The following is a 24,303-nucleotide window of genomic DNA, read 5'->3' on the forward strand; positions in this document are numbered from 1 at the left end:
GGTAAAATGATTACATTGTAACAGCTGTAGTTTAAATGGCCTGACTGATAACTGCAGGCAGGTGGGGCATGCCTGGAGGAGGAGGGTCACTGGGGATGTGCCCTGGAAGGGTGCTTCTTCCCTTGGCCCCTTCCCCCCACTCAGTGCTTGAGCCGAGCAGCTTTCCTCTGCTGGGCCTTCTGCTGTGATGTTCTGCCTCACCTTGGACCAAGAACAAAGGAGTCAGTCACCTAGGGACTGAGACCTCTGAAACTCTGAGCCCAAATAAACTTTCCCTCCTCTAAGTTATTCTTGTCAGGTATTTTGGTCACGGGGATACAAAATCTGACTAAAATACATTGCAATTGGGGGCAATAATTTAGAAGTAAATACATTTAGAGCATCTTAATGAAACTGTTTAAAAATGCAAGTATAACCCAAGTACCTGAGTACCTGCTTAGACTCTCAGTTGTCCTCCATAACTTAAGAAACACCTCAGCACCCCATCAGAATTTGCCTTCCTTATATAATGGAAAGGTGGGAGGCAGGAAGTAAGAGTGCGTGAGTTGTGGGGGGAGGGGGCAAACAGTGAAGGGGCAGAAAGTAACAAAGGTTATTTTCTACACAAATAGCAGCCCATCAAAAACATCCCTATACATTAAATTATTCAATATGTGTTAATGAAACAAACAGTAAGCTTTAGTATAATTTTCACTATTACTGGTTAATTTTTTATTCATGGATACATAAAATAAGATTTCAGTTATCTAAAAAATTCCTTATGTTGGGCTTAGTTGACAGCAGCACCAGCTTTTTAAGTATAAAGAATTGACTTAAAATTCAATTCAGGTGCTGTGGTGCATGCCTGTAATCCTAGCAGCTGGGGAGGCTGAGGCAGGAGGATCGCAAGTTCAAAGCCACCCTCAGAAACATAGAGGTGCTAAGCAACTTAGTGAGACCCTGTCTCTAAATAAATACAAAATAGGGCTGGGGATGTGGCTCAGTGGTTGAGTGTCCCTTAGTTTGATCCCCAGTACCCACCCCAAAAAAAGAATTGACTTGAAGGTGCAGGAGAGAGTTGATATGAATTTAATTGAGATAATATTCTCTTTTAAATATGTATTTACTAAAAACCCAAACACTAAATCTGACAAGACAATGCATGTTCATTCGAATAGTTCTTAATATTCACCCTGTTACTTCTCATGAATTCTGTCCTTAGAGCAGGAATTGGCAACCTCAAGAGCTGGTTTCTGTGTTGCAGGGTAACATCATTCATTTCCTGCCCTCGGGACTGGATCTGTGGTGCTGTTAGCAGTCAATGTTATCTGTCAGCTTTCAGGAGCTAGTGCCTGGAGCCCAGGCTTCTGAGTGTCTTCTTATGACTTCTTCCACTGCCATCTCTCATTTGGTCACTTTCAGGAACTCACATTCCATTCATAAACATGTGACAGAGAGACTTCTAGGTGCTTATCCAATATCTGTTCTCACCTTGCTCCTTAGTAACAGATCTGATCAAAGGAAACAATATGTTCAAATTAAGCCCAACTTTTGCCATCCAGCCTGTATGATTCAGTTTTGTTCATTAAAATGTAAGTAAAGGTTGTTGAAGCCAGAACTGGGGATAGGCAGTTAGTGTAGAAATAGGGGATCGGGTCGAATCAAGGAAATGAAGGCCATGAAAGCCATCTGCCTCTGGAAGTTGGAGACTGCCCCTGGGAGAATGGAATGTCAAGGATCTCCAGAGCCCATTGATTACCCAAATTTACCTGCCCTTATCAAGGACTGCAAGCAAGGAGCTGCTAATTAATGCCCCCCCACCCAGGCCTTACCTGGCTGAATCACTCTGGCCCTCCCCCTGCCCCATCTGCTTCTCACGTTTTACATGTCATCTGGAAAACCAGGCCTAGTCATTTAGGCAGGAAGGAGAGATAAGGGGGGAGAGAACTGAAGAACAAAAGAGACCTGAACCTATAAAAGATGTAGGGTGCGCTCACTTCTTGGGACTTTAGAACATCAGCCGTGGCCCCCTTCTCCCTCCTGGGAGAAGTCTGTATTATTACCTTAAAATAAAACCTGCTTAATATGCTTGCCTTGGTGCGCTTCTCTAGTGTTCAGTCTTCAACATTAGAGGGAGCAGAACTCGTCACCGGTAAATGGCGATATCATTGTTAGATGGAGACCCCTGGGAAAGCTTTAAAACCATGCTGACTCAACTGCTGGGCACCTTTTTCACTTGGCCCCTTCGCCTTTCTGTTTCTGGAAGTGCTGTGTGATCGCTGGAGCAACAGTAGCTTTTTGATGAACATTAGAAAGAGAGCCACAATCTAGGATGGTGCCCCGGGACTACTGTTATCAGCCCTGAGCTGCCTGCTTCTGGAATTCTCATTCTATGCAAGCAAAATAAACTTCTGTTTATTTAAACCGCTGCCTCTCAGGTTTCTATTAATCACAGTTGAATGCAATTCTGGTATTCTAAATATTCATTCAGCATAATCCTCCACGTGATTTGTTCAACATTTTACGATTGTCTTTGAATGGAGGCCTATGCAACAGGGATGTGTACAGCTCATTCAGGTTCCCTGACCAGGAGCATGAACACTCAGCTTAAAAGGCTCTGCCACACTGAATTAACCAGTGTGGACATGGGCTGGGTGGCAGGGCAGGTCCAGTGTTGTACTGGGGAGTCCACGGGATGGAATCAGAGGTTGAGGTCTGGGGTCATCATAACAGAGCTCTGAGCTTGTCTGTTCTCCTGGGAAGGGAAGATCCATGGCAGTATGTTGGAGCAAACATGAGGCTTCCTCCTGCATTCACACTAGAGTTGTGGAGACCTACCTATCAAGTTTATGAAAACCCAGAATCAAAATGCCAGGATCTTCTGGCAGGTGTAAAATAGACTATAGTCAAACCAGGGACATTCTCGCTGCATCTGCCTTGTTCTACCTGACCTGGGACTGGGATGGTCCTGTTCCCACCCCACCCCGGCAGCACCATCAGTGGAGAGATTACTGCCACTGTGAAAAAAGCAAGAAAAATGGTCACTGTGGTTGACCTCATTCCCATTCCATTGCTACCCTCTGCTCCCCCCCTCCCCGCCCTTTTTTTTTTTGTACTGGGGATTGAACTCAGGGATCCTCAACCACTGAGTCACATCCCCAGCCGCATTTTGTATTTTATTTAGAGACAGAATCTCACTAAGTTGCTACCCTCGCCATTGCTGAGGGTAGCTTTGAACTTGAGATCCTCCTATCTCAGCCTCCTGAACCACTGGGATTACAGGTGTGCACCACAATGCCAGGCCCACCTCCTCCCCTTTTTAACTAGGATCCCCCAATCATTTGATAAATAAAAAAAAATTCACCAATAGAAAATGTGTATGGGACTCAAAATAGGTCAACTGTATATTGAAGCATTTTTTGCAAAAGTATGATCTTCCAAAAGCAATTTATATATATGCACAATAACTAAAGCAAATTTGGAGATGAAGGCAGGGGGTGGGAAATGAAAAAGAAGAAAGAAAGAAGTTTGAGCTTAAGCAGGTCTGGTCTACCTGCTCAGCAAATAGATGAACCCATTTCCAAATCAAGGACGTTTTCTGTGCTCTGCCAGTTGTTAATTATCTGAACTATATCCCTTAATGCCATCATGGTTTCAGTAATGGTGTAGCTTAGAAACTTCACTCTCCTGTGGTTTCTTAAGCAGAGCTGGAGCCAGCTTGTCAAGCAACATTTAACTGTAGGAGTTGCCTCAGTGGGTTGCAAGCTTCAGGGAGCGCTCCCTAGGTGAGCCCCAGACCTCCGTGCAGGTGTATGCTCGAGGCACTAATGAAGACTAGCACTCACGTTCTGCGACCTGGCTGCCACAATCTCCTTCTGATCCAAACAACAGGGAATTGCTGAGGGACCTGTAATACTTCCATTCCTCCCACAGCTCATGTCTGTTCCTGGCAGCCCTGTTCAGGGGCTCTTGCAGGATCTCTGTGCTATCACAGTGCCACTCTGCTCTGACCCAGCCCTGGAGCTGCACAGGTCCACCTGGCCTCCTCCACCCTAGGGCAGGGGAAAGTGGAGGTTCCCAGAAGCACAGGGCAACTCAGACTGCCTCTGGACTGCTGTCTCTCCTGATATGCTCAGGTGGTCCCTTGTCTCTGGATTCCACCGGTCACACAGGAGCTGTCAGTAAAGCAGGTAGCCTAGTGTCTGGATCCCTCCTAGCCCACAACCTTAGGTTGCAGAAGCACTTAATTAACATTTGAATCGCTTGATCCTTCTAAACCTCAGTGTTATTGGTTGGATGTGAGGTGTCCTCCTAAAGCTCCTGTGTGAGACAATGCAAGAAAGAGGTGAAATGACTGATTTATGAGTCTTCACCTAATCAGTGCATTAAGCCCTTGATGGGATTAACTGAGTGGAAACTGAAGATGGGTAGGTGTGGCTGGAGGAGGTGGGCTTTGGGGAACATGCCTTTGGGGCATATATTTTGTCTCTGGCCAGTAGAGCCTCTCTCTCTGCCTCCTGATCACCATGTGAGCTGCTTCCCTTCACCACACTCTCCATCATAATATTCCGCCTCACCTTGGGCCCCAAGGAGTGGAGCCAGCTGTCTGAACTGAGACCTCTGAGAACACGAGCCCTCAAGTGAACTTTTCCTTCCCTACCATTTTCTGGTTGGGCATTTTAATCACAGAAGCAAAAAAGCTAACTAAAACACTCAGTTTCTTTTTCTGTGAAATGGGAATAAATAATGGCATCTTTACATTGCTGTTGTTATTCTCAACACAACCACAGCTACTATTTCTTCCCATTTCTTACAGGAAGCATATTCCTGGATAACCATAGAAACTGCTTCAGTGCTCTGTACCTCAGTGTCTCCATCTGTAAAATGGGGACAATAACATTACCATACAGGGCTGTTGTGGAGATTAAGGACACTAGTGTCTTAGAACTTAGAGGAGCCTACAGCAAGTAAGACAGTGCCAAGCTTGAGGAAAAGCTCTGTTAACACTCACCACAGAGGCAAGTCCCATTATTTATCCCCATCTTACAGATGGGTAAGATGAGGTTTAGAAGGACAAAGTAGTTCAAATGTCAGGCAACAGTGTTTTTGTGTGCTTTCGAGGACCTGGGTACTTCTCTCTTTTGCTTTGAGAAGCTCTGGATTCCATCACTAGTCATCACTTGTGGTTTGAATCTTACTGTCCCCTAAAGCCACCAGTTGAAGGCTTTGTTGCCAGCCTGTGGTCTGACTGGAGGTGGAGTTAGTAGAACCTTTAAGGGATGGGGCCTAGCAGAAGGAAGTTAGGTCTTTGGGGGCATGCTCTTGAACAGGATAGTGGAACCTCAGCCCCCTCCTCCCTCTGTCTCTTTGCTTCCTGAATACTATGAGGTGAGCCGCTCTACTCCACCACTCACTCCCTGCCATGATGTACTGCTTCAGCACAGACCCGGAGTCAGGAGGCCCAAGCAACCATTGACTCAAACCTCTAAATGAGTCAAAATAAACTTTTCCTCTTTTTAAGCTGATTTTTCTCAGGCATTTTTATCACAGCTATGGAAAACTGACTAACACATCACCTATACTTTAGAGATCAGTGTTGTGTTTTCCCAACTGGTTTCTCCATGACTCAAATCTAAACTGAAAATAAGTTTCTTCGCTTATTTCCAGTGATAGCTCCTAATATCCCCCCACAATTATGATCCACCTCCCTCCTGGAGCCACAGGATGGGGGCATGTTCTCCCCAGTTCTCTGTGGCTTCCTTGCAGAGCAAGGCCTCCAGCCTGCAGGGACAGTTGGCTGTCTTGGACGATAACTGCACCAGTTTGCAGGAGCAGCTGAGGGCTGCTTCCTTTCCTCTGCAGTTCACACTTAATAATGAGCTCTTGCCTCATCACCTTTTTAGGTTTCCTGTTCTAGGCTTCTAGCTCATGAAACCAAAATTCCCTTCTGCTACGTCTTCTTAGCCTACTTCCTGGAAAGATGAATGATCTCTTCTTCTGAATGGTCTCATTCTGCCCATGGCCTTAGTGTCCGGTTTTTCTGCAACGACCTTGGGGCTTTTTCTCTCAGCTTCTATCTGACCTTCAAGTCTGGCTGCTCTGGAGCACACATTAGCAGTTCTCACACCCAACAGCTAATTGTTTATGTCAGGGAATGTTATTCATCTACTCTCCCCAGAAGTTCAGAGCAACACACCTGCAAAATGTCACTCAGACTAAGCATGGTTTCTTTTATCTTGTCCCCCAAAGAATTGGGATAGAAAATGATTTTCTATCAAGTGACAAGTCTCAGAATATATTTGTGTTTAGAACTGCACTGTGAAAAGGAGGTCTGCCTTCTAACACTGATCACCCACCCACTGCTGCCCCACTGTGACCTTTCCAGAGGCAATCACTGTTATAGGGAGAGAATCCCTTATCCAAAATGCTGAAGTGTTTTGGACTCCAGTTTTCTTTAGAATATTTGCATATATGTAATGAGATATCTGAAGGATAGGACACTAGTCTATACACAAAATTTGTTTATGTTTCATGTATTCCTTATACATCTAGACTGAAGGTAATTTTGTGCAATATTTTTGACTTTGACCCATCCCACAAGGTCAGATGCAGAACGTTCCACCTGTAGTGTCATGTCAGCACTCAAATAGTTTCAGATTTTAAAGCATTTTGGATTTTGGATATTTGGATTAGGGATGATCACCCAAAATAATTTTTTGTTTTGCCTTCCAGAAATATATGGGCCTGAATGTCATGTGATACCATACCACATCGTCCTGGACCTTGACTTTTTTCAATAACATATTTTGGAGATCTTTCCATATGCAAATATAGATATGCTTTTTATTCTTTTAAATGGTTGCATAGTATTTCATTGTATGTGAAAGTCCCACTATTCCTGTAAAAAAATTATCACAAATTTAATGGTTTGAAACAACACAAATTCAGTATCTTATAGGTCTAGAGGTCAGACATTCAAACTTGTTTATACTGGGCTAAAATTGAGATATTCTCAGGCCATGTACCTTCTCCAGGCTCTAGGGAAGAACCTGCTAGATTTCTAGCCTTTTCCAGCTTCTAGAGGCCTCACCCACTCTGTGGCTCAGGGCTCCCACAGAGCAATCCTATCACTCTGACTTCGGTATCTGTCCTCACACCTCATTCTCTCTCAGTCTTACACTTCTGCCTTGTGATTTCACTGGGCCACCTGGATAATCCAGGATTATCTCCCACCTCTGATCTTCACTACATAACTTCTGGAAAGTTCCTTTTTCCATAGCAGGTAGCATATTCACAGGATCATGGCCTCTTTGAGGGAAGACTCTCACAAGTGGGACTAATGGCCTACGGGAGGAGAGCTCCCTCACCCAGTCCTTCTGCCATGTGAAGACACAGCAAGAAGGTGTAATCTGTCAACCAGGAAGGGTCCACCCTGACACTGAATCTGCAAATGCCTTGATCTTGGACTTGGACTTGGATCTTGATCTTGGACTTCCAGACACCAGAACTGGAAGAAATACATTTCTGTTTTATAAAGCCCAGTCTTCGGTATTCAGTTAAAGCAGTCTGAGCAGACTAAGACACCCTTCATTCAATGAATATTTATTAAATGCCTACCTTGTCCCATGCATTGTGTTAGACATTGTTGGGGATATAAAGATATTTCATTTTTAAAAGATCCCTGTTTCAGGTAGGTCCCAAATCAGTGGAGTAAAACAAGTGTTTCCTGGACTTGACCCAGGAATGTTAACTAACTATAGTTGAAAAAATAACAAGTACAAGAAGTTCCAAAGCAATTTGTGAGCACAAAAGAAGTACATGTAGTGTATGGGAGACAACAACATGAACTCACTCTTCCATTTTCTAAAACTATTGAAATGTTCATCAGTATTTAATATGTAAATAAACAAGAAAGCATTAAGCATAAAGGCTCTTTTAAGGTGTATAGACAAGCAATTTTGGCACAGACTGGAGTCACACTGCACAAGGTTCAAATCCAGATTCTATTATTTACTAGCTGTGCAACATTGGGCATGTTAGTTAACTCCTCTGGGCCTCAGTTTTTTTCACCTGTCAATTAAGTACTTGTCCCATAGGGTGTTGTGAAGACTGAATGAAATACTGTCTATAAGTGCTTAGGATGGGGTCTGCCACTTAGTAAGTACAGTTTAGGCTATTCTTATTTTCTAAACATGCATATCTATAATGCTGGAAATGCAGCCACTCAGAAAAAGACTAAATGGCTTAATTAGTCCTGAATCAACCATGGAAGAGTTCAGTGGTTTGCAGGAATCCACTTGGGACTTCCTGGTTGGTGAGAGAGATGCTACATGCACCCGGCCGTCCTGCCTCAGGTCCATGGACTGCCCTCCCTGGACTCCTCATGGGATAATGTACTAAGGGAATTTGGAAATCTAGGGCCTAGGTTTCCTCCCTGAATTGACTGAGGGAATTCTGTACTCTCCTGACAGATATGGCTGCGTAATTTATAAAGTTGGTCATGTTCTTTGTGCTTATTTTTAAATGAGATAGATGATATGCTCTTTATTGATTCTGTCATTTTCCCGTTCACAATGTAAAAGATACCCCTCTTGTCACAACTTAGAAATTCAGGTTCCTGCGAGGGTCACAGTTTGCAGCCATCTTGGTCATGTCTTCCTTTGAATTTCTCCAATATCCTGCTCCTTTAACTCTGTCCCCCTTTGGATCATTCTTGGTAGCCTCTGTGTCTTTCTCCCACCTTTAAAATGATGCTAATATCCACCAGAATGGCTTCATGAGATCATTAACAGAAATAATTAAAAATTAGAAAACACTCAGCAGATCCAAAGTGATGCATAAGTGTGAAATAATGCCTCTGACTCTAAAATGTACATTGCTTTTCTTCTTTATTGCAATGAGTTACCTGCCTCATCTGTATCTGCTCTTGGGTACTAAATTCAGCCTGCAACATTTGGAAATATACATTATAAACACCATTTGTTGTGCGAACTAAACACTCAGCACCTGCTTCTAAGTGTCTAGTGCTGTTTATCTCTCTACAACTGTCAACTTTTATCTTACAGTCAAACTGGAGAACTTTCTATTGCTTTCAGCAAATAAAAAGTTCACCAAGCACAGCAGTGCACACCTGTAATCCCAGCGGCTGAGGAGGCTGAAGCAGGAGAATCACAAGTTCAAAGCCAGCCTCAGCAAAAGTGAGGTGCTAAGCAACTCAGTGAGACCCTGTCTCTAAATAAAATACAAAATAGGGCTGGGATGTGGCTCAGTGGTCAAGTGCCCCTGAGTTCAATCCCTGGTACCCAAAAAAAGTTCAAAAAGAAAAAAACTACATCTTGCTGTTTATATATTTCTTAGTGCAAATTGGCTAAAGGTTTCTTCAGAAAAGGAGGAAAAATGAAGCCATTTCTAATGACCCTAGTGCCCTGTGGATCAAGTTTGCTCTAAGGCAGATCCACCCTACAGCTAATGACACCTCCATTTGAGGCCCCTGATTTGCATGAGTCCCTACCCCCTGTGTCTAATGCTGCTTTTTTTTTTTTTTTTTTTTTTTCTTTTGTCCTTAAAGAGCTCACAACACCAGATATATAAGCATAAAGCTCCACAAGACCTAATATCTTCTGCAGGTGCCACAGTAATTATCATACATGGCCACTTATACTGGGACAGCTGCAGAGGAACAGGGAACAGGGAGGGGGCGTATGTTCTGTGCCTAGTGTTGAGCTCTGCTGTACTAAAGATTATGTACCACTTGGTCCAATTGCTCATGTTGCTGACCCAGGACCTTGGACATGATCTCTACCTCCAGCAGGCAGCCCCTGTGGGCTGAGAACCATTCCCTAAACTTCATTCTGTGCTTCTTCAGAATCCTGAAGAGTGACCCATGAGAAAGGAGACATATTCAGAAGCAATTCCTTTAATTCAGGGTTTCTTAACCACAGCATTATTGGCATTCTGAGCCAGAAAATTATTTGGAGGTGGGGTGTCCTTTATATTGCTCGGTATTTAGCAGCATCCCTGGTTTCTATACCTTAAATGCTAATATTGCCTTGTGCCCTCCATCAAATTGTGACAACCAAAAATGTCTCTGGATATTGCTAAAGAAGTCTCTGTTCAAGAGCCAATGCTTAATCCAACATTCCAGCAGGACCTAATTAAATCAAAAGACATTCCTTTGGAAGATTTACTATTATTAAGATGACAATATTCCCCGAAATTGATCTTCAGTAATTTTGCCCAAATTTGTCAGTGTAATTCCTACAAAAATTTTAGTCCCCCCTCCCTTTTTGCAGGAATTGACAAACTGATCCTGAAATTCATATAGAAGTGCATAGGTTCCAGTATAATCAAAACAATCTTAGAAAAAGAAGAACAAAGTTAGAGGAATTTCCATTCCCAAATTCAAAACTTATTACAAAATTGTAATAAGCAAACTAATGTGGAACTGACCAAGGGCAGACATATGGACCAACAGAATAGAACTGAGGGTCCAGAAGTATTTATGACATTTATGGCTAAGTGATTTTCAACCAGGGTGTCAAGATAATTCAGTGAGGGACAACTAGATATCCACATGCAAAAGACTGAAGTTAGAGCCCTCTCTCACACCATATACAAAACTTAACTCAAAATGTGTCAAAGAATTAAACTTGAGAACTCAAAAGTATAAAACTAAAAGACAAGATAGAATGATCTCTTCATGATCTTGGATTGGGCGTGGCTTCTTAAATTTGACCCCTGAAATACAAATAGCACAACACAACAAAATGATAAATTGGACATCATCAAAATTAAAACTTTGGTATTTCAAATATACCATCAAGAAAATGAAAACTATCTGCAGAATTTTCAGAAATATTGGCAAATCATATATCTGATAAAGGACTGTACTGGAATGTACAAAGTAGTCTCAGAATTGGATAATAAAAAGCCAAAACAATCCAGGTTTTAAAAAGGCAAAGGATTTGGGTAGACATTTCTCCAAAGAAGATATAAAAAGCACATGAAAAAAAATATTTGACATCATTATCAGGAACAAACCAATCAAATCCACAATGAGATACCACTGCACACCCATTAAGAGTGCTATGATTTCTAAAATGAAAGCAAAAACTGACAATAACAAGAGTCAGCAAGGATGTGGAGAAAGGGGAGGCCTCCTAAATGCGGGGGACGGGGGGGGGGAGTGTAAAGTAGTACAACCACTTTGTAAAGCAGTTTGGCAGTTCCTCAAAATGGTAATCAAAGTTACAATGGCTCAGGAGTTTCATTCCTAGCCTCTGAATTGAAATCTGAGAACAAAATAAAAGAAGTATGAATGAGAAGCGAAAACTTATGCCTACCACAAAAACTTATACATATCTATTCACGTGTTATTCATTACAGAAAGTGGAAACCATCCAAGTGTTCATCAATTAATGAATGAATGGATTAGCACAATGTGCTGCATCAGTATAATGGAATATAATTCAACAATTAAAAGCAAGTGTAGCACTGATGTGCCACTATGTGAATGAATATCGTGAACATTATGCTAAGGGAAAAAGAAATCAAGGACAAATGATCACATATTGTATGATTCTATTCAATGAAATGTCCAGAATTGGCAAATCTAAAAAGACAAAAAGTGGATTGATGGCTGATAGGGACTTGGGGAAGGGGTTAATAGAGAATGACTGCTAATGGGTATGGGGCTTCTTTGGGGGACGATGAAATATTCTGGAAACAGTGGTGATGGTTGTACAACTTTGTGAATATTACTAAAAGTCACTGAAGTGTAGACTTAAGGAAATAAACCAGATGAACAATAGAGCAGTTGTAATGAAAAAAAAAAAAAAAAATGCCAATCATTGGGAGAATCAGGATTGCTAGAGGAACTTCACCAGAGAGGCCTGACAGAGAAGGGAGGCAGTGGGAGACCATGGCCCAGCTTGCTTTGATGTAGATCTGCAGATGCCCTTCCACTTTACCATGTCAGCTGCAAGTTGATCACAGGTAGTAGCACTCACGAAGCACCTGCCCCTCCGGCCCACCCCACAGTTTCTGGGCTGTGAGCTGGTCTGCCAAAACTCACATGGCACCCAAGGCAATCTATGGTGAAACCTGCAGGAAAAGCCCAGGAGACCTGCTTGCAAAGTACGATGTGTTGAGTACCAGAAGCACCAGTTCCCATGACAAACAAGTTCTCATCCATGAACTCAGTATGGACCTGTTCCTACTTCTTACCTGCTGTAATCTTTGCGGTCTGCTCTCTATTAATTACAGTAGATTTAAGACTGTCTTCCTTGTGATTGAAATATGAGAATGCAATAAAAGAAATAGGAAGGAGCATTGAAATTGTGGCCACACAAACTTGTACGTATGTATTCACATCTATTATTCATTACAAAAACTGGAAATAATCCAAAAGTCCATCAACTGATGAGTGGATTAGCATGATGTGGTGTGTCAGTGAAATGGAATGTTATTCAACAATGAAAAGGAACTGATTGCTGGACACTGTTTTAGGTGCTGGGAAATAGCACTAAACAAAACAGACCCCAATCCCTGCCCTGTGGAAGGTGCATTCTAAGGGCTGAATGCTGATCCTTTTCTGAAAGTATATATTCATTACATTCTTGCCACATCTTTTTTTAAAAACTTCTTATTTGTTATTTTTAGTTACACATGACAGTAAAATGTATTTTGACATATTGTACATAAATGGAGTATAACTTCCCATTTTTGTGGTTGAACATGATGTGGAGTTTCACTGGTTGTGTATTCATGTATAAACATAGAAAGTTATGTCCGATTCATTCTATTATCTTTCCCATTCCCATCCTGGCTCTCTTTCCCTGCTCCCTCCCTGTCCAATCTGGTGAACCTCCCCTCCTCCATCTTCCCCATCTATTGTGAGTCAACATCCACATATCAGAGAGAACATGGGCATTTGGTTTTTGGGAGGACTGACTTATTTCACTTAGCATGATAGTCTCTGGTTCCATCCATTTACCAGCAAATGCCATAATTTCATTCTTCTTTATGGGTGAGTAATATTCCATTGTGTATATGTACCACATTTTCTTTATCTATTCATCTGTTGAAGGACTTGTCACATCTTTATGAGATAGTTACTATGTTAGTGAGCTCTTTGTCACTGTGAAAAAATACCTGATATAATAAACTTTTAAGGAGGAAAGGTTAATCTTAGCTCACAGTTTTGGAGGTCTCAATCCATAATTGGTTGGCCTATGTCTTGGGGAGGGTGGGGCAGGGGTCTATAGTGAGGCCACACATCATAATGGAAGTGTGTGGCAGAGGAAGCCATTCACTTCATGGCAGGCAGAAAACAAGAAGATATGCAGGAAGGGGCTGGGTCCCAATGTTCCCTCAAGACCATGCCCCCAGTGCTCTTACCCTAGCCCCACCTGCTGAAGGTTCCACCACCTCCCAATAGAACCACAGATTGGGGACCAAGCCTTGGACACAGAGGCCTTTGGGGAACACTTCCAAACCACAGAAGCTTCTACTATAATTCTCTTTATAGGTGAGGAAGCTAAAGCTCAGGGAGGCCTCATTACACACCCCACAGGGAAAAAAATCCCACTACAGGATCTTTTAGTTTTTGAGAGAAAACAGAAATAAGTTTCAGATATCACATAAGCTGCTATTATTAAGTTCTTTGGAACTAAAATAATAAACACAACCATTAGCTATTTCTTTGGACCCAGGATTGCTGTGAAATATTATTGAGATACTAAAGACACCACACACAGAGAAAATTCTGTGCTCTGCTACTGTCTTCCATGTCTATTGGCACCCTGCAGACTGCAGGCTCCTGAGGCTGCTGGCACAGAGGGGCACCCTGCAGGTACTGAATGAAGGGATGAGCATATGAATGGGACAGAAGCAAAGAGGACATTTATAAGCAAAGAGAGCCAAGAGGTAACCAGGGAAAACAGAAGAAATGGAAGAAGAGGACACAATATTTGCAGATTAAAAATTATGTGGAGACTATGAAATAGCAAAAACCAGATTACCTGGCTTGGAATCCTAGCTGTACCACGTACTAGCTCTGCGATCTTGGGCAAGTTACTTAACTTCCCTGAGCCTCAGTTTTCTCATCCTTGAAATGGAATTTTAAAAAGATGTTATAACAGGTTAAATAAATCTGCATAAACAGTCTGCTTAGAACAGTGACCAGCCCATGGTAATTGTTAAATGTGTTGCTTGATTATTCTTATCATTATTATTATTAAAGTTCTATGCAATCAGAGTTTTTCTTCATTTCCTTTCAAAGTCATTTGGTCCCTAAGGGAATGGAAGATCAGCCACGCTGGTGACAGCTAAGGGGGCCCATTGCCCCAGTTTGCCCAGGACTGAGAGGTTTCTCTGGGGATGAATCTTTTGGTGTTGACAGTGGGGAAAGTGTTGGGGTAACTGGGATGAGTTGCTGACCTGAGTGGCAGAGTATCTCTAATTCCTGCAGGAATCTGATTGGAGGTTTATTCCTGACTCAGGAAACACCACTTCCTGGTAGGCCAGAGAAGCCAACAGCAAGGAATTGAAGTTGTGATGAGGCTGAGCGTGTATAGTTAAGGTAGGAGAAGGTGGGTATGGTTGAGGCTTATGGTAACACCAAGAACAGAGGAGAGGACCCAGCACTACCTACCTCTATGAGGAAAGAGTTTTCAAAGAAGTGGGAACAATCACTTTAACTAAATTTTGTTCATAATTCAAAAGACTTGAAAATTATTAGATCATGTAAACATATATGCTAAAAAAAACAAAAACAAAAACAAAAACTTGCTCCTTTAACCAACCAGCTGTCAATATACAGAAGTCATCCATCCAGAGTTTCTTAAGTTGCATACAAGAAAATGCCCACATCTATTCTTATTTCACCTGATTCTGGCATCAGGGACCCTTCAGGTGGAAGCCAGCATGCTGGTCTCTGGGGAGGCCGTGCTTTAGTGAATGGGCAACCAAGAGACAATCTTTAAAAGTCTGTTTGCTTCTGAGACTACTGATGAATTGAGGACTGGGACTTGTGGCTTTAAGGGGACCCTGAAATATGGCGACTACATCAAGGCCCAGCCACCTGCCGAGGTCCAGCTAAATGGCCACCAGCCTTCACTCTTATTTCTATATAAGGACTGCAGTTATTTTCTTATTCATTGTCAAGATTTACAACCACTTCTTGGGAGAATCTTCAGGAGCTATTCCATTTTATTTCCTTCGACATGTTAGTTCAGGATATTGGGCAGCCCTCTCCCCTCAGGCCTACTGATAACATCATCATCCTCTGTGACCAGTTTCTAACTGGTGGTTTGAGTTTTGTGGGGACTAATTCTGCATTTGGACACCTGTCAGTCTTTCTCAGAAAGTCGCGTGGGACTGCTGTCGGTGTGGACTGGGTTCACCCAAATATTTCATCCACCCCTCATTTTTTTTTTTGTACTGGGGATTGAACCCAGGTTTGCTCAGCCACCAAGTCACATCCACAGCCCTTTTTATATTTCATTTAAAGACAGGGTCTTGCTAAGTTGCTGAGGCTGGCTTTGAACTCGCTATCCTCCTACCTCAGCCTCCCAAACCACTGGGATTACAGGCGTGTGCCACTGTGCCTGGCTGACCTTCTCTCTTATTTCCCTCCCCTTGTGCCATCACCCATCTTCCCTCTGCTTGCCGTTCTTATGTCCTCTCTCATTTTATTTCCTTTTTACATGTGAATCCTTCTTACATCTGTACCTCCCTCTGAGTTCACTTGCTCTCTAACTGCAGTACCTTCTTCAAAATTTTTGGTTGAGGGTCAGCTGGTAGTAAGCTATCTTGTGTTCTTTTTCTATATAAAGGTCTTAATTGCCCTTATCTCTACAAGTTATCATCACTGAGACATGTATAAAATTCTGCATTGGCAGCTCCTTTCTTTCAGCACCTTGAAAATATCACGTCTATTAAATGTATGTTAGATCTTATCAGTCTACAGTCCAAGCCTCTTAATCTTCCATTTTTTTCCCATTTTTTCTTTTGCTGGATCGTGACTTTCTTTTTTTTTTTTTTTTTTTAATCTGTGTCTAAAGCTACTGATAAACTCATCTATTGAGTTTTTAATTTGAGCTAATGGTTCTTTTCTAGACATTTGATTTCATTCTTTTTAAAAGACACTAGATCACTTTTTATATTTTCAATGTCTACACATTTTCAAGCTGTGTCTAGTAATTCCAATATCTCAGTTAAATTGATCTGTTTGTACATTCTGATGTTTTTGTTTTTCGTGCTTATGATACTTAATATTCTTGGGTGTTTATCTTTGTGTGTTTTCTCATTGTCTTTGAAAAATGATATGTGGGGTGTGTCCTTTCTTGAGAGGACTTGTCTTTCATATTATAACATTTAATAACTGCTTTTAGTCTCTGATCACTTTATTTATTTATTTTTTATTGTAAACAAATAGGATACATGTTGTTTGTTTGTACATGGGTTAAAGACATACCATTTGTATAATCATAAATTTACATATGGTAATGTTGTTTGATTCATTCTATTATTTTTTCCCTTCCCCCCCACCCTTCTTTTCCCTCTAAACAGTCCTTTCTTCCTCCATTCTTGTCCCCCTCCCTAACTCTAACCCTAACCCTAACCCTAACCCTAACACTAACTACCCCCACCCTCCCCCTTATGTGTCATCATCCACTTATCAGCGAGATCATTCGTCCTTTAGTTTTTTGAGATTGGCTTATCTCACTTAGCATGATGGTCTCCAATTTCATCCATTTGCCTTCAATTGCCATAATTTTATCGTTCTTTATGGCAAAGTAATATTCCATTGTATATATATACCAAAGTTTCTTTATCCACTCATCAATTGAAGGACATCTAGGTTGGTTCCACAATCTGGCTATTGTGAATTGAGCAGCTATGAACATTGATGTGGGTGTATCTCTGTAGTATGCTGATTTTAAGTCCTTTGGGTATAGGCCAAGGAGTGGGATAGCTGGGTCAAATGGTGGTTCCATTCCCAGTTTTCTAAGGAATCTCCACACTGCTTTCCAGAGTGGCTGCACTAATTTGCAACCCCACCAGCAATGTATGAGTGTACCTTTCTTCTGATCACTTTAAATTCATAGTTTCAGATTCCTTTGGACCACACACACAATATAAATTTGAGGTAAAACTCTCGGGAGGACTACTCAGTGTACTAGAAAAGGAAAAACCCAACTCAGGCTGGCCTTCCCTCCATCCCAGCATAAAGGCAACTTTCTTTGCAGTTCCCTGGGGTTGGGATCAGGGTTGGTTTTATTTCTTATTCAGTCTTACCCAGGGGTACCTCCTTATTGTGGGATTTTCCAAGATATTCTCCACCTGGCCTGTGCTTTGATTTCTTTACCCCAAGAAAAGAGAAGTTCCAAAGTTGCTGGGAATGAAAGTGATCTCAGGACAGAGATGGCTACTGCATTCATTTACCTATCTGGGGTCTTGCTTTCACTCAGATATCATCTTCATTTGTTGGATCTTTGTCTTAAAGGATATATAGTTTTTGAATATTTAATTCAGCATTTAAAAATGCTTTTGTGTAAAGGTTGGTCTGAGTAACTTATCTTGCCATTACCAAAACTGGCCGTATAATTTTTTTAACAGTTGCACTTTACTATCATATGCATATACCAATGTTATCTAATGACTCCTATGATGGACATGTAAGTTGTTTTTAATATTTTTATATTATAAATAATATTGCAATGAATGAATTCTAATCTACCATGTGTACATCGTGTAATTATTTGTGTGTGTATTTGTTTGTGTATATATATATATATATATATATATGTCTATATGTAAAATATAGATATACACACATCTTTGGGTATGTTAAGTGCTCAGAAGTGGATTTCAGAATCAAAATATGCTTTTTGTTTGTTTGTTTGTTTAACTTTTGAGAACTTTGCTAAGTTATACTCCAATGCATTAGCAATGTATTAGAGTCTACCATAGCTTTTCTTGATAACACTTTGGATTTAGGGGAAGGAAGTTCTTAAAGTTATGTATGCAAATGCCATCTTGGTTTGCCTAGAAATTGTGGCAATGAGATTGTGATTGGGGTGAGGACCTTGCTGGGTTGGACTTAGAGTGGTATCATTTGTACCTGTTTCCAGGGAGGAGAGTTGATCTGGGACCCAAGCTTTTCTCTGCAGGTTCACTTAGACATTAGCCCCTAGTCTTATGAAGCTTAGATTTTGAACTTCCTCTGGTGTCCCTTCTGGTAGATGAGTGCGGAATTTGGCCCAGAAGGTGGTACGTTCTGGGATTGGACTCAGGATGCCTGTTTACTAGCAAGTGGAAGGGCAGCCCTTTGTGGCACAGTTTGATACTAAGAAAAACAACTTTCCTTTGCTTATTAGGATTTTCTCTTGTTTTTTCATTTTACAAAATGCATATAATGAGAAAAAAATAATATTTTGAATTTTTTTGAGGGTGAGTTTAAAAAAAAACTTTTGACTTTCTTCTGGCTAAAGAGTTATGATAAACATATGGAAAAAGTTTAGTGCTTAGGTCTTTTTTTTCTTTCATATTTTGTATTCAATGAGCTCTAGATTCATATTCTGTTGGCATATGCTCTGGATATCTATTTAAATAACTAAAGAGCAACATGAAAATAAATTCTCGGTAATCACTTATATCATACCTGTGTCTAATTGCCATACCTGTATTCCCCTGGAGTCCATCCCTATTCTGAAAGCATTAAGTGATGTGAAACTGCAATATACAAAACATTAAATAAGTGTAGGCTTAAAAATATTAAGATCTTTCATTAAAGATAAAGTAAATGTACCAGAGCTTATATCATATACTTTGAGATTTCTTTTCCTTTTATAATGAATATGTCTTTTATGGAAAGATACTTCGAGACTATGTAAATATTCCATTTGTCACTAACCTTTGCCTACAGATTTTACATTTATTGATGTTTCTTGCTTGAATGAATCATTACTGTGATTGTTTGCCAAATGGTAATTTTTTATTTCTATCATTTCTTCCACATTCAATTACTGGCATACAGAACTTTCTCTTCTTCCTCTTTGTGTGTTTGCTTAAATCTCAATGATATTTGACTCAATGGGTTGGAATCAATTCTTATCACTAATTTATTTTAATGCTCATCCAATCTTGAGCTTGCCCAGTGGTTCAAACTGGCCTCCATGTCCTTCTGACATGCCCCATCATTTTTGTGTACTTCATTACTTCCTGGCATTAAATTGTCTTTCAGACCAAACATAAAAAGCAAAAGTGAATTGTGCTCTTCCTGTTCCAGTCCTGAGATCAGTCATTTCCCACCCCTACAACCTCTTTCTTCTGTTAGTGGAAAATGATTTTTAGACATCTGCATGCTTAGCAAACTTACTGCTATCTGTCTATTGCCTTTATTATCCCTCATGGAACTATGATAGAACATAGAAACATTCACATTCATAATATATATATATGTGTGTGTGTATATATATGTGTATGTATACATATATATATTTCATGTGTTTTTGATTCTTGAATGGCAACTTGATGTTTAGTGGGACTTTGACATATTACTTACCTGGGTGAGGAGGTAATTATTCAGTGAGGTTAAGTTATATTGCAGTAATACTCTAAAATCTTAGTGGTTTAAAACAACCAATGCTTCATGGTTCTGTAAGGCACACTCTCTTTGTGCAGAGGCTCAAGAATCCAGGCTGCTCTGACCTCACTGTCCCTTGTCTTGTGATGGTTTCCTCTCAGCACAAGTCCTCAGGGATCACTGAGGTGGGAAGGAGAATGTGAGATGACCAGCTCAAAAGCACTTCCTCGTGGAAGGGACACACAACTCTTCTGCTCACTGTTTATCAGTTCAGAAAAGTCGCATGACCACTCATAATTTCAGCAGGCCAAAGAACAATAGTTCTCCTGCTGCCCTGAAAGGAGAATACAAAGTCCCTCAAAATCTTTTTCTTCCAGCTGTTAGGAAAAGCTGGCAATATTCTGACTATTCAGATTCATGTATTTGTCTTTGTAAAGAAAATTTGTCTTCCTCATCCCATAAATATTTGTGAAATCTAAGATAATTAAGATGAGTCATGTTATAGATATTAAAAATAATTTCAAAATTATTTTATTTTGAATTTACACAGAGGAATTGCAAGTGGAGATGTTTCACATGGTTTCTACTCTGAAATCTTTTTAGTAAAGGTGTAAATCAGTGATTCTCAAACCTGGCCACATGATAGATTCACTTGGAGAGAATTACAGAAACAAGGTCCTAGATGGACTTCACTCACTGAGACTCAGTGGGATTGGCCTGGGTGGGATCTAGAAGCAGGAGTTTTAAAAGCTTTCTGGGTAAGTCCAATGCAAAGCTAGGATTAGATTCCCTGTTTCCAGTCCTGATGCCACTGTACTCCCCCTGTCCCTTCAGCCAGTAAGTCACCTCACCAAGGAAACCTCCTGGCCCTAAGTTATTGAGGAGAGGTACTCCCATGGCCCTCTGTGTTCTCTCTCTCCCTCTCTCTCTCTCTCTCCCCCTCTCTCCCTCCCTCCCTTCCTTCTTTTGTACTGGGGATTAAATTCAGGAGTGCCTAACCACAAAGCCACATTCCCAGTCCTTTTTATTTTTCATCTTGAGAAGGGGTCTCACTAAGTTGTTTAGAGCCTCGCTAAGTAGGTGAGGCTGGAGTCAAACTTGTCCTCCTGCCTCAACCTCTCCAGCTGCTGGGATTACAGGTGTGTCAGAACTCTCTATGCTTTTTATCTGTCCTTAATACAGGGTGCTGAATTTGCTTGGATTTTTTGCTATGTTTGGCTATCAGCTCTGCAAAGGTAGGGGCAGGTCTTCTCTGCTGATTGACTGCCCAGCCCCTGGCATTAATGCCTAATCAGTTAATATGCATCAACAACATTAGTAAATCAATATACAATATTGAACTTAGAGCTATCTTTCACATTGCTTTCTGTCCCAGTAGGAAGCTTTGAAGTGGAGACTTTGTTTATTTGTCTCCTTGGTGACTAACTTACTGTAGACCTCTTTAAAACAGATCCTAGACTCACTGCACAATGAACATCTAAGACTGGCTAAGGAATGGCAACTAAAACATTTGATGCCTATTGTGATTATTTGAACTCATTTGAAAATTAGGCATACTGGAAACTTTTCTTAAGACAATCCGAAATGGCTAATTCATTTACTTGAGCATATTGTACCTGTGTACTTTTAGGTAAGACAAAAATGAACACCACCACCACCTGCAAGGAAAAAGTACAAGCTTCTCTGTCCTTCGAGGACTTCCCTAATTTCTTCCCAGTCTGTTTTTCTAACAGTTATCTTTTAATTTCAGAAGGTTTGGAGTCAAATTGTTGTACAATTTTCTGAGAACATCTGATCTGTTTCTTAATTTCTCTGGACCTCAATTTTGCCATCTGTAAAATAGGGAAAGGGGAGACTTCTCTCTTAGTTCTTTGGAATGACAGTGCTGTGTAAAATGGAAAATCCTGTACAAGTGATTCGTGTCACTAGTTGCCAGACAGAGCTACTGATAGGTGACATCCTGAGGTGAGTGTCTAAGGGCTCTCTGCTTGATGCTTTCCTCAGAATTTTCTCAGATTCTATCCTGCTATTATACTTAGTAATCAGTAATCTCCTTCTCTTCCTTCTTTTTCTTTTTGAGCTGGAGTCTCAGTGTGTTGCCCAGACTGGCCTCCACCTCTTCAGTCTAACCAATCCTCCTGCCTCAGTCTCCCAGGTAGCTGGGACTGCAGGTGTGCACCACTGCTCCCAGCTCTTCCTTTCTCTCATGCATCCTTATTTCTAAATGAGTCTGGGCAATAGAACTGAAGAAGAGAGGCAGTGATAGGGGAAAAATGTCAACCTGGATTGCTGTTATTTTCTGTAATGTTGCAAAGAGGGAAGAACAGGGCAGTGAGGAAGAGCAAGGCCCCCAAACATATGCTCACAAATTTCAAGTGTGCCATTGATGTTGAATGATTTATTATAATACTTCAAAGCATATTTTGTAAAAATTAATAAAGTCTGAGTAATTTGAAAGCTTTCCAGTTTAGTCTGCCAATACATCTTTGCTGAGAAATGCAGAAAGTAAAGTTCTGAAAGAATGATTTGACCCACGGGCCAGGGACAGAAGGATTACTGAGGATTTTCATATGTTCTTCGAGTGCCTTTCTATTTCAGGAGAAAAAATAATACAAATTCCATTTCACCGAAGCAGCCCCAGTTACACCAGAGAGGTACTTTCTATTATAAATCACTCTTTATATTTAAAAATCTTAAATATAGAGTGAAAAGAGTTTAGAAAGCAAAACTGGTGGTTTTCATTGGACTTTAAAAAACACAGATGCAGACATGTAAATGAAAATGGTAGCTGTGTGATTAATTTTGCATGCTAAGATTTGTTTCCAGGGTTCCTTTTGAGTCTGAAGACTGATACCAGCTTTTACCAGCGCACATGGGATGGGAGGCTGATTCTGCATGACGCTCTGTAACGAAAGGCTTCGAGGTTAAATCAGTTTGGTAAACCATGAATGCCCTTCTCCCTCCTTACAGATTCACAAGGCATGTCTGCCTGTTAAAACTCTAAGCCTCCAGCAGAAGAGTCTATATAAATTTCTTTAACTCTGTCATTTCGAAATTTCCTTGACTATGGAAATTCTTTAAAAAAGAAGAGTCATTGTTAACATTATTAATCAGCTAAAAATCTGTTATCCTTGGGAGTAGCTGTTGGAAACTCTCAATTATGTCAATTAAATATATTCACTTGCCCAAGCCTGCACAGAGTGTTCTTTCTGGAATAGAATTGAAATAAGAATTATGCAAAGTTTTATATAAAAGTATAAAGTGATTTTAAAAAGCAGTCATAAAGGATTTTTGTAGGAGCTTTATTTAGATAAATTCACATACTATATATGAAAGTGTAATGTTGAATGGTTTGGGGAATTTCAGAGTTGGGCAGACATCATCATTGTCAATCTTAGAGTGTTTCCACCACCTCAGTGAAGAAACTCATCCCCTTTTGCTCTCATTCCCCATTCCTCTATCCTCCCACCCATCCCTAGGTAACCACAAATCCACTTCCTGTCTCTATAGATTAGCCTATTCTAGAAACTTAATATAAATGGACCATATCATTAGTGGTCTTTTGTGCTTGGTTTCTTTCACTTGGCATGATTTTTCAAGGCTTACCATTATTGGAACATGTTTAAGTCTTTCTTCCCAAAACTGAGTAATAAAGTTGTGAAGGTCCACAGAAGACCAGGAAGATAAGAGAGTAAAGAAGGACCGAATGGTGCGTGGTCCCCAGGGACCTACATGCCTTCTGTTTGTGACCCCCTGGTGAGGACCCCCACCCCATCAGGGAAAGGGGACTCTGACTGGGATAAAAACTGCCCTGTCTGGGGAAGGGCCCCTGTTCTTCTTATGGTTTGCACTCCAGATCTTTTTACACATACTAAATTCACCTCCTCTGCAAAATCTGCTCCCTGAAAATTGCTGGTGGATCAACAACAGTGGATCAAAGGTCATGCTGATGCTGTCTTTGGAATGTGGGGCGCAGGGCTTGCACCTGTTTCTCAAAACCTGGGGTTTGAGATGCTCAAACTTGTTACCTGCTTATCACAGAGACTTTTGGAGGGAATTTCCAGGGGAATTGCTCTGGCGCTTCAATTAAACCTTTCAAATTGTAAAAATAGTTAGGAGAGGAAATGCTGCCACTCTCCTGAGGCATCTACCAGAGTCACCAGAGGAATATTGTATTTTGTAAAGTGCCTCATAGCAATTTTCAATAATTAACTGAGAAGCACTCTGGGACAGGCAGAGAAGAGTTCTTCTTAAGAGAGCAGGTAAATTGGGGGCTGGGCACAGAATTTGCCATCCAGTTATAGTCTTCCCAAGAAGAGGAGGAAAAAAAAGTTTGAAAGGAACTGACTCTTCCCTGGGTACCTGGAGTGAGGCTGGCTGTGCCACTTGCTTCTATTGCGCAGCCAGGACTTCCTTCCTTCCATTCCTGCAGCGTGGTTGTGATGGTTGAGTGTACTGTAACCTCTTTAAGCTTGCAGAGTTCAAGGACCCTGACGCAGCTGGGCCTGGACTTGATAACCTGACTCAGATTCTTCTAAACCAGGATGTTGCGGGTTTCCTGTAGATTCCATGAAATAATTAAGGATGTTACCAATTAATTCATTTTTGACCTGAGTTCCCGAGAGAGACCTCAAATGAGCAGGAGGAAGCCTTTGTGTGCCGTGTGCCAGTCACCTCTCTGCGTGTCTCACCTCTCTGCGTGTCTCACGCCTCATCTCCTTTCATCTTCCTGC

At 41.0% G+C, this 24,303-nt stretch overlaps 1 long non-coding RNA gene across 1 annotated transcript in view; it reads left to right on the forward strand.

Moving 5' to 3' along the window:
* Positions 1-24,044, forward strand: part of LOC306668810 — a 35,014-nt gene extending 10,970 nt beyond the window's left edge. The window contains exons 2-3 of the long non-coding RNA XR_013765981.1: positions 14,450-14,547; positions 22,359-24,044. This is a non-coding gene — a long non-coding RNA (uncharacterized lncRNA). The remainder of the gene's footprint in view (positions 1-14,449; positions 14,548-22,358) is intronic.
* The last annotated feature ends 259 nt before the right edge of the window (positions 24,045-24,303 follow it).

This window comes from Sciurus vulgaris, assembly GCF_902686455.1.
Source record: "Sciurus vulgaris genome assembly, chromosome: 8".
Lineage (NCBI taxonomy): Eukaryota > Metazoa > Chordata > Mammalia > Rodentia > Sciuridae > Sciurus > Sciurus vulgaris.